This window comes from Dicentrarchus labrax, unplaced genomic scaffold (assembly GCF_905237075.1).
Source record: "Dicentrarchus labrax unplaced genomic scaffold, dlabrax2021, whole genome shotgun sequence".
Lineage (NCBI taxonomy): Eukaryota > Metazoa > Chordata > Actinopteri > Moronidae > Dicentrarchus > Dicentrarchus labrax.
Window position 1 is genome coordinate 20,052,294 of NW_026136702.1, and position 15,709 is coordinate 20,068,002.

At 38.2% G+C, this 15,709-nt stretch overlaps 1 long non-coding RNA gene across 1 annotated transcript in view; it reads left to right on the forward strand.

The window, feature by feature from the left end:
* The window catches only part of LOC127371813 (uncharacterized), a 402,823-nt gene extending 392,118 nt beyond the window's left edge, over positions 1–10,705 (forward strand). The window contains exon 3 of the long non-coding RNA XR_007886456.1: positions 10,623–10,705. This is a non-coding gene — a long non-coding RNA (uncharacterized LOC127371813). The remainder of the gene's footprint in view (positions 1–10,622) is intronic.
* Positions 10,706–15,709: the final 5,004 nt, after the last annotated feature.

Here is a 15,709-nt window from a genome sequence, read left to right on the forward strand (position 1 = left end):
CTTTCTGAGCACCAATAAGCCCTCTAAACAGATTACAAAGACTTATGGGTAAATAGAGGCAGCGGGGGTGAAAAAAGTGAACATCCTTTTTAATAGAGCTTCCTGGAAGCAGAGTGTGGTAATGTGACGCAACTGTCTCTCTTCCCGTCACTCGCTGATGAGAAATAAATGAATGAGATTAAGGTTTTAACGCTGCTTTACGCGTTGCTGTGTGTGTGTGTAAAAGTGTCAGAGGAAAAAAGACAGAGTGATATTATGATACGGCTGCAAGAGCTTCAATTTGCCCTCTTTTCAAAGTGGTTTAAGCTGTGTGGTTGGTGTGGGCCGCAGTGTATGCGGCTTTGTCTGGATGTGAGAGTCTGTAGGGGTCATCTCAGTTTCTTTCACAGATATTGATAGACATGGCCTAATTCCTGACCTCCGAAGTACAGTGCACTATACATGTATAAGCACAGACAGTAGGGATGTTCAAAAAACGCCTTATTCATGCAGGCTTCATATAAAGTATTCATTGTTTGTCTAATTTTATTTCCAGACAGTACAATACAAATGCTTAATTGATTTACGTACTGGACACCAAAAATACACGGACAGCTGGGTTTGACTTTCAAGTTTTTATAATAATGTCTAAAAGAGACCATTAGTAATTACATTACATAATTTCTGTCATTAGCACTAATAAAAGACAAAGTTTGATGACGTAATGTGGGATCATGAGAGTTGTTGTCTTTACCACCATAGCCATCAATGCCGTCAGCTTCTCCCGGATAGGACTCCTTCAGAGTTCTTTGTTCAGGAGGCGCCGGCCCCGGAAGAATAGAATAAAACATATTAAAATTCAATGTTTCTCTGATGCTGTTTTGTTTAGCAGACAAAGAATGTCCCGGAGGGCCTGCCAGTCGAGCTGCTGTTAACGTTAGCTCAGCTTGTTTCTCTCAAGATCCAGACATCCGATGACTAAAATCCATCATCTGGTTAAAATATATAATTAAAAATCACCAAAAAGTTAGCATAAACAGTCAATTCAGGACAGCTTCTGGCACACAACCACAACACATTAAATTACACCTGTTACCTGAATAAAATTATAAACAAAATGAACATTGTTGGAAACACAAATCAACAAAATATATATCATAGGTCTAGTGTTTAAAGACATTTTAATGCAGAAATGTTATATATTATAGCTTAAAGCATCCTAAATATTGAAGTCATTTTTACTACTATTGATCCACAATCCTGTCAAACAATTTTACACCATGGCACTGTAATAACCTTAAGCCACCTTTTGCTGTAAAATGATATTTACTGTGTAACATGAAGCAATATTTAAGAGAGAGAGAGAGAGAGAGAGAGAGAGAGAGAGAGAGAGAGAGAAACAGACAGGAAGAGTAGACAGGGGAGCTGTTTCAGCTAAAGCCAAGATGTGAAAATTTGACATGACGTCAAGGATTTACTATGCTATTGAAAACAGACATCTAGCTCTCTCTCACATTCAAAAGCCTAACGTTTGTCTGTAAGAGCAGTGAAACACCTCTCATTGTATCTATTTTGGCACATGTTTCAGCACCATGGACAGAGAGCAGAGGTCTAATAATGATTAGTCATTTGTCTTCACCCAAAATAAATAAACTGTAGTTTCAAAAAACTACATACCAACCAATTAGAGGTCTGTTGTCTTCTTATAGACAAAATACCTGAATGGATGCATGTTGTACAGTAATAATACATCCATACAATGACCATAACGTTCAATACTTTAAGTTTCAAGTACTACCCAAGGTCCAACAGCACACAAAGAAGGCAGTCAGTGCTAAACCTCAGGCAGTACAGCATATTAAATAATGCCTGATCTCTTACTTGATTCTAATGTAACATCAATATGCTTCGACGAATCCAACAGTGGTTTGCTTTAGTAAAATTCATCAAACAGCATCAGGCGACTGTTTGCTCTTTGCACAGCATAAATGTAAGTCAGCAGATTGGAGGGCGACGACTCTCCCATCTTCTTATCTTCTGGTGCCTTAGGCTGCTATTTGTTTAGAACATACTAGGGTACGTAATGCACATATTATACATGTATCCTTTGTGTCTGCTTAAATAAAGATATACATCTTTTTATTTACCCAGTTATTGAGAACAAATGATACATTTTAAGGCAATACCATTGCAATTTGTTCAGTATTATTATATTTTATTTAAAAAACCCACACTGATTCCAGGGTATGGCTGCTGCTACAATTGATGCCTATGAGAGGAGAATAGAAGATATTACAGAGAAAGTAAACCGTGCTGCTTAACATGCAAGCACACACATACACACACCTCTTAATTGAAATTGTTTAATTTGGTTGGAGAACGCTGCACTGTTTTGTCACATATACAAAATCACAATCAGTCTAGCGCAACATACACACAAAGAAATGCACACGCACACAAACACACACAGTTTTGTGACTACTGCGCTCTTTTCCCCAGGAGGGAAGCTGATACAAACATAAGAGCAGAGAAATTCATATTGGCTTCTGAAAGTGTCTCTGTTCTCCCCTGGGTGAGTAAACATTAGCATTCCAGTGATTCTCCGTAATATCCTAATCTGCTATGTGTCAGTCTGCAGCTTCCTCTGTTAAAATGTGCTCTCATTTACTGCTGTGGACATAACCTCCTGTTTTGCTGTAGGTTCAGAATATTTTACAGTAGCAAGATAATTATCCATTACCATAACCTTAGGTTCTGTATATTTATATATCTATAATTAAAGACAGTTCAACTTTATTGTGTGCTTCTTCACATATCCTGTGGCGGCTTTAAAGGGTCCAAGCCATCCAGCTTTAAGTGCAGAGGTTTATAAGTAGATGGTGAAAATGTTCAAATTTCAGATTTCCTAATGTAAATTAAGTCTTTAAAAACCCTGGATCTACGAAGATGAATCACTTGTCCCTCAGCCTGTAAACTGAAATCTGTTAACAAGTCAATTCAACAGAGCCTGTGAACAAACAGGACCAAAAAATAATTTCCTTGGCTGATATACTGACAGCGACAAAGCCGTAGACACTGAGAAGAGGATGTCACTGAGAAAAGAATTGTGTTATTCAAAAAGGAAAATATTTAAATAGTATCTTATATATTTGCATCCATTTCTTGCCTGGTGTTTTTGTGATACTATGCTATTTCAAGAGAAATGTACGCCTAATGTTAAAGGCATCAGGAGCATCTGGGGTGTATTCGTAACACTTATTTTAGCTAAATCTATTATCAAAAGATTTTTGGTCGTAGATGGGTGACAAATTGAAGGAACAATCACCATTATGTGTTAGTAAAGTTGAGTTGGGAGCATCAATGCTCCTTGACATAGATGCTACAAATCTCTGAAACTCTAACTCAGCTGATGGGATGAAGACAATTTCTCCAAAAGATATTAATGATATGGGGTTTTGATTAATCTGTACACATCAAACCTCCCTTTTTCGTTGAGGTCTTTTTGTTTTGTTTTGGGAGGGCCAAAAATATAATGGATGCCGGTCACTGCAGATACGCTCTGTCTGAACAGCCCAGTTAGCAAACATGGGCGCCTTTTTATTGTATCTTGGAGATGAAAGTAGTACAAAAGAATGAAGTGAGAAACTACAACAATGATCTTCTCCACAGACATTATACTTGGTTGGGTCATATTTTGCATGTTTTTGTCATACTGCAACTGGCAAATACAACAAATCTGAAAAAGAAATAGAAACAACAAAACACTGATTGAACTGCCTCAGCACAAAAGGAAAGCAGGTGTAAATTCTTGAATTCAGAAGACATTACTACCTCAACAAATGACCAACACTGTTTAGCTCTTTCCTTTTATTTACTGGTATTTATTAGATGACGCACTTTGGATGATGCTGTAACACATATATGTCTAGTCACCTTTATCTTAGTACTACATTCAATGACTTGGATAACCTATATACTTAAATAACATCCTTTTAGGCCTACTGTAGTCCGTTTTTAGTTTCACTTAGAGCAGTTCTCTCTTTTTTGCTCTACTTCCCAGTAATGCAGTTACACACATTTATACCTGGAAGTCAAATGGGGTCACCACGCTAAAGTAAGTGATGCATGACAGCAATGAAGTGTGAATTCATGCAGAGGCTGTTTCTCATGAGTCATGAGTTGGATTACATTTATAATATATATTTTAGTCCTATGTTTTGGATTTTTTTCCTTTTGAAGATGCTCCCTGGTGTTCCCCCTTTCAAGTCCTGTTTGATTGGTTTCACATAAGAACAAAACAATATTACTTTTAAAGGAGGGAAAAGGGCAATCATACTTACCCTCTGACACTTCTGCTGACTTTATCGACATACCTGCCAGGAGGTAATCAGCACCTGCTGTGGAGAAGGATTAAATTCAGATGTGCTCGTTTGTTTTTCCAGTCTACCATATGTTATAGTTATTGGGTGACTTTACATTTGAAATAAGAAGGCATAGTTTTTGATTTGTAGGCAAGTGTTCTTTTTTTGTTTGTTTAGAAAAACTGGTATGCAGTGAAAATGCATCATACAGAAGGTTGGGTGATGTGACAATGAGAAAGCTTAATTAAATGCAGTTAAAATTATACATGCTATTTCAACTCAAGGACCTTTGATGTCAAAGAAACATTTCCTATGACTTAGAAACTCTACTTTAAATTTATTTCATTTCTTTCTGAAGTATCTCCAAGTTTTGTGCAGTTCACAAAGTTCCTTATACAAAAAGAGCCCTGCCATTAAAGGTATTTTATAGGTTGCAAGCTATTAGGATACACTTTTCAGCATTTAACAACTGCCAATTTTACATGTTCACAGCTCTGCATTATAGCATTCAACATTCGAATATGATTACCCACGTCGACTGACAGATATTAAAAATGCCCCTGAAGGCCATAACAGCCCAGCAGTCTGAGGCACAGACCATGTAGCCACAACACCTCTGGTTTGAATTTGGCTTGGGGCTTTTGATGCATGACCTGTCCCTCTCTCTCTCTTCCCATGTTTCCTGTCACTCTCAACTGTCAAACTGTCCAGTACAGGCAAAATATCCCAAAACACTTCTACACCTGCAGTGTTCAGAAATGCCTTAGGACCAACAGCAGTCCCACTATTTTCTCAGTGTTCTGCTGAAAGGTTTAAATATATCCCTACACATCCTCACACTCAGCAAGTACCTAGTAACACAAACAGGTTTGCAAAATTCAAAAAGCTGATCCTTCTGTTGCTACCACTTTCAATAATCAATTAAACTACCGGTTGATCATTTTTTATTGAAATTGCCTGTTTAGGAGTTGTCAAATTGTAATTGAAAGATTGGATGTTGTAACTGAACTAATCATAATTTTAGCACTTAATGATAAGACAATGGCAATCCCTGTTGGCTACGTTGGTCTGGTCCTGGATAAAATGTGAATCAGATAACATTTACATGGACATAACAATCAAAACTGGCCAATCTTCACATTTACTCTGATTGAAATTGTATCATGGGTTGCTTCAGACTGCTCCTTTAATATTGGTGTTTCTATGCCCCAGAGAATAATGGCTTAACACCCCCTCTGTGTCTGCCAGAGCATCACAGTGTCCCTCCAGGATTCAACCTTATATTTTTGTCCTGACACAGACCTTATTCATATATATATATATATATATTAAATCAATCAAATTGTGATTTGAATCCAATAGACAGATGCCCCACACTGTGGTGCAGCATTTAGTTTGTAGCCTTAAATGGATGAGGATGTACTGTCACCCTCATCTAACACAGTTAGATTCTTGCTAAATTTAGTAGAGTCATATCTGTATTAAGTTGTTTACATATTGAAATGTCCTTCAATATGGCAATGACAATGGGTAAACATTGTATATTGTACACTTGGATCACATTAACCAAATGAGAGTTTGGGGTTTACTTGTCCTCCACTTTACTCTCATTACTGGTTCGGTCACATTCTGGCTGGATTCGTAGTGTGCATGTAAATGTAGCTATGGGCTTTCTCCTTGGATATTCCATTGGTTTCTGTTTCTGTTGGTGGTCCTATCTGTCAATCATGCTGGAGACTATGCTGTTTCTGTGGCTGGAAACATAAACGTACCAGCCAATTACAAAAAAGTAAAATGTATGGCCCAACTCCTGCGGTGTGACGGCAATCAGCAGCTGAATGTAGCAACAGTGACATTTATTTACATGAAAATGTCATGGATTATTATCATAAAACTGATCCAGAGCAGGCGCTGGAATTGATAACCTTCAAACTAAAACACAGGAACCTTCTTGCATGAGCTCTGTCTCTCTGTGTCTTTCTCTCACAACCAGAGTGTAAACAATGGAGCCCATAATATCAGCTGGGTGATGTAATCACTACAGTGATGTGATCCACTTTGTTTCCACGGGTAACTCACTTAGAGACACATTATGTCGGATGGATGAATGGAGGGATGAATGGATTGAGGAGAGGAGGCAGGGTGAAAGAAAGAAAAAAGAGATGGATGAGTTAAGGAGAGGGAGGGAGGGAGGGAAAATTTAATGCTGGAGGTAGAAAAGTGGGTTAAGGGCAGAAAAGAAGAGGGGATGGAAACATGAGAGAAAATGCAGATGAAGTGAGAGGCAAACTGAGGAGGACGATAGAAAGAGATAATTTGTTAAAAGTTGAGGTTAATTAGTAAATAAAAATGAGATGTTTTTGCAAAAACAGTGGAGAAGAGAGGTGAGGTGAGGAGAACCCAGTCAACGAGAAGAAAGAAAGAAGAAAGTGACTTAAAGAGAACATGACACAGATAGAAGCAGAGAGATATTAGATAAACTAATTACAACAGACCCTCCTTTTCCTGCACTCTCACAGCCTCTGTCTATAACCATCCATCTCTGCTGCCGGTCATCACCTCAATCTCTCCGACTTTCCCGGAATAAAAGCGTGATGTTTTCCCGCCGATGGCGAGCGGCTCTGCTTCCCGCAGGCTCTTTAAAGTGAAACCGGATACGTGTACATCCAATCGGAAAGCTTTTAACTAACAGAGCTATGGGTTGCCAGGTGGGTAAAGTATTTAGCAGTCGGGACACTCAGAGGGTGTTTGTGTGTGTGTTGTGGAGTGTGTGAGTGTGTGCATATGTCGGTGAGTGAGGAGTAATATATTTAGTGGTCGAGGAACTCACCGGAACTCTTGATTCAGTGTGTGTGTGGGTCTTGTTCTGTGTTAGTGTGTTCTGCCTGAGTAAATCCAAGTGTTTATGTGTGTGAGTGTCTTTAGGAAACTGTCTCTTACACCAAGAAACTGTGTGTGTGTGTGTGTGTGTGTGTGTGTGTGTGTATCATGTACACATTTTTCTTTTTGTTTTTACTTTTTATGCAGTTTAAGCAGTTGCAATATATAAAAATAGCATGATTTTGAGTTAGAAAATAGAAAAAAAGTAAAAAAAAAACAACATTTAGCTGTACAGTAAAATGTAATAAAACAAACTGAAGTATTCACACGTGGGGCTGCATAAAACTCCACATTGCTTTATAAATCTTTCTTTTATTTCTGTACACAATCTTTGAGAAAGTGTGCACAAGCCTGATTTTCCACAGCCACCTCAACCTGGTCTCACTCACAAGTAATCAAATACTGCAGATTGGTCAATGGTCTTCCGCTTCAAAATATGACACTAAAGAAGTGCCTTTAGCATAATATCTGGATGCGCCTGCCAACCCTGTTTTTGTGTCAAATCCTGACCAAGGAGTATACCCCACTAATGTTATTTATGCAAGCTTTATCTTTAAAGTTTATCACCGGACGTTGCATAATTATTATTGCTAACTAGACTGGAAGCTGCAGACGAGCTAGAGGGATACTTACAGTGTCATAATTTGTAGCAGAGGGCCACTGACCAAGCGCCAGTATTTGACAAGTTGGGAGTGAGAATGTGTTGGGCATTACATGCACAACAATGGCAAGTGTCACTGATTCATCACACGTACCCATGCGCAATACAGTGTTTCTTAGAGCCAGCACTCCAGCTGCAGACAGCTGTACTCACAACCTTCCTGCCACTGTAGCTAACAGTGTATCTTGGCAAAGTAGAAGGTCAGCTAAATGATTGTTGGCAACTTATTTAACGATACCTGACACACAAATCCTGGCTGGAATATCAAATTATTGTTGTGTGTCTCAGTCCGATCCACTTTGTTTGTTTCCCATTTACAGAGCCAGGGCTGTGTACAAACACTGTATTTTTTCAGTGTGCACAGAGCTTAAAGCTAGAGGGCTGTGAGGAGATATTAGCTGAATTTTTAAAAAAGTGTATTGAATTTGAATCGCTTATCCCACCGAGTGTGTATGTATTGCAGAGTGTATATTGTATATCAGAGGCTCTTGACTCTATTCCTTTATGTGTTTATGTTACTTGTATGTTTCTACTTTACAGCAGTTTTATGCTTAGTAGTCATACTTGTTCTAGGACACCTTATATGTGTGTGTGCATGTGTGTGAATTTCGTCACTGTCTGCCAGCAGGACTACTTAGCAGAAACCTCTCATAGATTTCAAGCCCATGAATTATTCACAAAGGAAAAAGTCTATCCTCCTGTTTCCTTTCTTTAAACCCCCCCTCCCCACCACCGCCACCACTGACACACACACACACACACACACACACACACACACACACACACACACACACACACACACACACACACACACACACACACACACACCACCTCCCATGTATAATTACATTAGGGTGACTGGGATTGCACTTCACACCTCGGTGGCAAAATCCCACAGTTGTCCCCCTCTTTCTCAGGCAAAATAGATGCACTCCATTTGCAATAATCAAGGTGCACAGTGTAATAATTTCACACCCGCTCCTGTCGTCCCACTGCAGAATTATTTATTGGAACACGTTCAATGCTAAAACAAAAATCACCAAAAACAAACTGTTTCCTTTTCCTCCTCCGGTCCCTCTCTCTTTCTCTGAATATTAAAATAAAGGAAGATATGGCAGCTAAAAGGGGAATTTTATTAGCATAATGAACAGCAGGAGCGAGAAGGAAAGTCTTTTTCATTAGGTTGTGTATAATCCACAGTATTTGAAAGCAAGGTTAAGCGGGGATGTGTTTAATTGCCTGCTTAGAGGGTTTTTTTGTAAATTAATTGCTGTGGGACTATACGCCGGAGCAAAAATGGAAGAAGGTGTTTGCATGATGTCATCCGTACAAATTGATGTTTGAAGAAATTGGCAGACACCTTCATACCCAGCAGGGGTATCGTAAAGCTACGTTAGGCTTGTTTATAGAGATTTTTGTTCGTTACAGGTTACAGAGTGAATGAGAGAGAGGAAAAGAAAAAGAGACAAGGACAGAGCAAAAGTGATTTCTGATGATAAAAAACGGAGTTTCAGACAGGAACATAGTGAGACAGAGTGAGGTAAAAGCGAGAGATGTCATCCTGTTATTAAAGGTGTCATATCAGAAAACAGAGTTAGATGAGTCAGCGTTGTGTTGGAGACCTATGTTGTTGTTGAGGTTGGAGATTCTTGGGCTGTCAAACTGCACTAGGGACAAACAACCAATTTACCAAAGACTGAAATGTCATCTTTGCTTCCTTAATAATCATTATTGTGTAAATGGAATATCAGTTAAGGAGAAAATGCTGTAGAAGGATGGGATTACTTAAAAATGTGTAATGTTTTCAATGGATAGATGTTATAGATGGAAAAAGAATGTCTAGAAATATGAGAAAATAGTCAGGAAGCAAGGTGAGAAGCTGTGTCTGAATCACTCCCAATTTACTACATAGTGCATTATATATACTGTCCGCCATTTTGTTTAAAGGTTCTAAAAATAACTTTCAGAATATCGCTGTTAATACTGACACCCACAATGTATACCCAAGCCACAGCCAGCTGGCCAACCCCAGTTTAGCTTAGGGGACGTAGTAGAGTGCGTCTGCTCTGACCTACTTCGTACTTCCGCAAACATTCTGACCATTTGTGCCTGAATAATAGAGATTTTGCTACTTCTGTCCCACATTAAAATACGTTAATTTACTGTGTCAATAACAACTGTGAAATTTCTTCAAATGTCAGACTTGCCTTGCTTTGCTGTAGTTTTGTAAAAATCCACTTTAATCTTCTTTTCAACTTTATTTGTTGACTCCGTCTCCATCTTTCTTGTCAGCATCTGCTGTTTGGCAGTAAACACAGAAGTATAGTGTCCTGGTGTTTGGCCGTTAAAAAAACAAATTACATTTTGTATGATGATGGCACTAGATGGAGAGTTGATTATAATCCATCCAGAGGGGGGCATGAACGTATGTACCAAATTTCATGGTAATTCATCCAGTATTTGTATGTCAAAACATTTCACTTAAAACCACACATGTCAACCTCATGGAGGTGCTAAAGTTAAGGCAGGTGGATGACCAACATTGCTGCTAGCTCGGGGAAATAAATGCTTGAAAAATACAAAGGATGGGAGACAAAAAAAACTATATACAGAAACAAACTTGACATTTGTGTTTTGCTGTGTTCTTGCAATAGTTGTGCTATCTCCATTGGAAAATGTTAATGTTTATACTGATTGAAATGTGCAATGTAATTTGCATTGTTTTTTTTGAATAACTACAGTTTAAAAAAGAAGAAAAAAGAGGCCATATGGGACATAAAAGGGATTGGTGTCAAGGAAACAGAAAAAGAGAAGATAAAGGAAATGCATGGTATGTACCTAAACATCTGCTTCTTGACTAAAATAGATCTGGCTGGTGATTTGATAATTTTCTTCTGCTATTTTACCTCTTTTTCTATATAAAATGTTGTCTTTTTTACTCTGTGTTTGTGTTCATGTCTTCTATTTGTGTGTATGAGCTAGAGGGGTCAGACACCTCTATTAGATTATGCATGTCTGTGTGTGGCTGGCTGTGAGGCAGTGGGCAGGTCAGCTGTGACAGACCAACAGATATAAAATCAATAGCATGAAGAAGTGGCCCGCAACAGCCACATATCAATTACAAGCCCACACATCAACCTTCATACACAGATCATACAGAAGCAGCACTGACACGTTCCAGCTATTTTAAGTAGCGTCTTGACTTGTGTCCTTCTGCTCTTTGAGTGCTTCTTACTGGTGTGTCAGTTGATAAATGTGATTTGGATTTATACTGTATACAGAGACAAACACAGACATGAGATATGGAGATAGATTATGCAACCAGTTTTGCTGTGAGTATCTTCTGTCTCCGCTGACATGTGGCTTGAACCTCTGCAGTCAGCTTTCAAAAATCATTAATTCTCAAGGAAAGAATGGGAGGAATAATCAATAATAAAACACAGAAAATAATAAAACAATTATTCAACTGCTCAATTTTCACAGGATTCTTGATTTTGATTGCCTGATAAGATTATGACTCTGACACAGTGGCCTAATAACTGTTCTAAATTAATACTTATTGCTGTGGGGCTGCTTTTTCAGTACTTAAGAGGCTCCTTGTAATGTTCATTCCATGATTGACACACATAATATCAGTGTAAAGTTTCGGAGAATGTACTTATCCAAAAATATGAATAAACAGTCAAACCTGCTGTATTTGGCACCATAGAAGTCCTGCCTACTGAGAGAGTTTTTAGTACTTTGAATACTGACTGAAGTTTCAAAAGGGGTCAAATTAAACACTGCTGATGCATTCAGAAATTCTATGTTTTGTGGAAACATGTTTAGATCCTTTATAGTATATATAAAGGATCTATATATAATTTTACAATTGCACCAAAAATCAGGTGTCATTTTTGCACATTTTACAAAAACGTACTTCCGGTTAGTAGTAGTGGTTGCCATGACAGAGGTCACTCCACCTACAGTTTTACCACAATGTCAATGGCAGTGACGGTTGAAGTGCTCCATACTGCAAACTGATGGAGCTGTGAAAGAGACTTCAAAGGCCTCTGGGCTGTTTCATGCTGCTCTGTGTTTTACAGATTCAGTGGTTGCAGCCGTTTTCTTAGTCGTACTGGAATTTGTATTCACACCTCGTATGTGTCTGTCTCTCTCCATTCACAATGCCTTGACCTCTATAAAGCTTTGACATTTTAGTCAAATAACATGGGCTGCGATTTCCTGTTTCAACACTGTGACACCCAAATCAATGTGGGTTAAAGATACAATTCGTGATTTATCCACCAAATCTATATGAACGTGATATATATTCATAGGCAGAAGAAGTGGGCTCACAGGTAGCAGTGTATACTTTAATTTTTTTTTTTCCTAGGCATAAAGCTAAATATTTAGAGTGTAACTGCACCCCGCAATTTTGCCGGCTCCCCCTCTCTCAGAAAATTAAAAGAAATGCATCAGTAACCTGCAGAGGATGTGTAGAAACATGATTGTTCAACGTGGCCCAAGAGGAGGAGGACCTGCTGTAGATAAAAACAGCTCATTCTAAGGTCATGAAAACACAACTATTCTTATTTTCAGGTGATTATACACTAACAAAAACATAGCTATGAATAATATATTCAATTTCCACCAATAGAACCTTTTAAATGTTATACACTGGACCTTTAAGTAACGTACGTAAGTTAACTTACATAACATACTTACGTTACATCAGGTATCCTAACCAAGTATTTTCTGTGCCTTAACCTAATCAAACTTTATTTAGAAAGTGTAACTGGATGTTGCATTTTTTTTTTTGCTAAGTTGATCGCAGAGCCCTGCGCAACTTGTGCAGTGTGATATTTTGAAGCAGAGGGAGACTGAACAAGCTGCAGTATTTGACAAATTGGGAGTGATAATATGTTGACACAGCAGATATGCATGAATTAAATAATTAACACATCTTTTCAGTTACTCCAAATCTCGACACATCCTCAACTAGTTGTAGCCTCTCTCAAGCTGATCTTGAGACAGCAATTTTGATGGTCAGAAAAGAAGCCCTCAATTTAATAATTTGCTTTGAGAGCAAAGCCAGTCGTGTTGCTAACAGTGTCCCAAAGGGAACGCCACGCTGGAAGTACAGACTGAGGCTTTCATGCTTGGTCCAGCGGCTAAAAGCTCTGGATGAAATCATCTCCCCCTCCAGATTATGGCATTCATTACTTCTGAATAGAGCTTGGCGTGAAAAGAGGAGGATGGAGGCAGAAAGAATGAAAGGAGAGAAAGCAGTAATATTCTGCCAGAAATGTATTCATCTGAGGATGTGGCACCCTTCTGTTTGTAAATGAATGGACAGAATGACATTTAAGTGTGTGTTTATGTGTGTGGCGTGAAAGAAGGAGAGGAAAAGGGAGATAGACAACAAGAGCACAAGTGACATACATGGAGGCAAAGAGAAAGAAAAAGAGCAAGATCATCAGTGGGTGGAACTGATTCAGTTTGAATGAGACATTCTTCATCTCCCTACACAATATGTCTCCTCATTTAGGTCAGCAAATCTCTTAATTTTCTATCCTTTTTCTTTCCAGTGCTGGCCTCTCTTTTTTTCCCCTCTCAATTTAGGTATTTTTTCTGTTTCTCCCCATTCTTTTTACAGTAAAACACAAACTCCCACTCCCCTCCAAACCGGAGAACATAATCCGATCCCTTCCTATTTCAGAGCTTATGGAATATGAAAGAGCCTTCTCCATTTCTTGCTGTCACCAAGGAGGACTGCAGTTTGGAATGACCCATAGGGAAAGAAAGCTTTTCTTTATTTACTTGAACATTTTAATGTGGATGTGCCCAACTTCATACCACAATTTTTTTTGACAGCTGTCAAATCAATATTCATGAGGATGTTCTCACGCTTGCCAGAAAAGCAAGCGTCTCTGTTCCCTTACAGACAGTTTTATTGAGGTTTTCCTATTGTTTGCTCAGGCTTTACATCTTGTTTGTTGCACTTTTTACTGTACATTTGCATACTCTTTTGTTAAGGCCAAATTCATTGATTTATTTATTTTTGGCCACAAGGGAGCAGGAGAACTCCAAACCAAGTAGATGGACGCTATCGACATATTATCTCATTAAGGTTTTTTGGCTACTGTGTTAGCAAACAATCGTCTACTACACTTACACTTCTGTGTAAGTCCAATACTTGCTGTTATAGCTCTGATTCCCTCTCCAACTCCTGGCTCTTCTTTAGCCAATATATTACTGGTATTTAGCTGCTTGATGTGTTACTTTCTACACCAGTTACCTGCTAACTTTAATAATTCAACGTTCCTGTAAATATGTAGCTACGTGGACAGGGTTGTTGAGAGCTGTGAGGCTGTAAATATGCCATAAAACCATAACAATGACTGTAAGCTGCAGAACTAGGTGACAATGCTGCAAGCTTGCCACATTGCATATGATCATTTAAATTAGTAATATAAGAAGTAGAGGTCAGGAACTACTTAGTCAGTCTACTTAGTGACCTATTATCAATGATTTCCTTTAATTGTCATGGGACATTTTGGGTCACTTTCTCAAACTCAAACAACTGCCTATAACCTGCTCAACACACAAGCACAGAGGTTATTTGGACCACATATGAAAATGGTCCAACTCAGAATTGAAAAGATCAGAGTCCATGATTTGTGCTGTTCACAGTTATGAAAAGAGTCACATACAGACAAAAAGACCAGATTTGTCTCTCCTCCTTTAACACCTTCACTGGATGTACCTATAGACAGACTGCACTGAACCAGGCGAGTGTGAATGTGTTTCTAACATGCAGAAGGTGTGTGCGCATACATAGAAAAGAATAGGTCTTAAGGAATATGCTAATTTCAGTTTGTGTGATTGTATAGGAGATGCATTTTGTTAACAGCTGTTCCTGGTTGCCACAGGTGTCTGTCTTACATTTTGAGGACTTGTTTGTAAAATACTCAAACTTTCAGTTATTTAATCATGTATGTTGCACTTAAGTGAGATGACAGATGGCGAAGCGATAGCTTTTTGAATGTTGGGTTGCTGTGAAGAAAATGTGTTTTGAACGACAGAGACTGTTATTAAATTGTCTAGCATCTAATGCCTGTAGAGTTTACACCTTGAATGTTTTGATTCCTTCACAACAGAAATACTCGGATCACGTTTTGTGTGGTAAGCTTGCAACTAATGGATATGGTCATTATTGATTAACCTTTCGATCATTTTCTCAATTAATTAGTTTTTTAGTCCATACATTGGCAGTAAAAATGTTTATCAGTGTTTCCCAAAACCTAGGGTGACGTTCTCAATTTTTTCTATTTTGTCCACAACCCAAAGAAATTCAGATTATTGCCATAGAGGACTGAAGAAACCAGAAAATATTCAAAAAAGCAAAAACTTTTTCCTCTTGAAAAATTACTTAAAACAATTAATCGATTATCATAATAGTAGGGAATTAATTTAATGGTTAATGAAATAATCAATTAATTGACTAATCATTAAAATTCTTGTTTTAAAATGACTTGCAAACAGAAAGTTGGCTTGTCTGTCACTAAAAACAATTTAGAGAAGCTTTACTTGACAAACCATATTATTTTTTCCTTTACAATAAACCTATGAGTCACACTGCACTTTAACTGTGTCATACTATAGAGATACCATGAACTTGCTCAACAATTATCCTAAAAAGACAACCATCAGAGCAGCAGAGCCTTGTCACTGTAGCTGATCATTTTAAAACATGGATAAAAGGATCTTGTCACTTACAGCTGATTACATGGTTTCAGTATTGCAGAGCTGATATTTCTGAAACCCTCGCTCTTTCTCTGCCCCT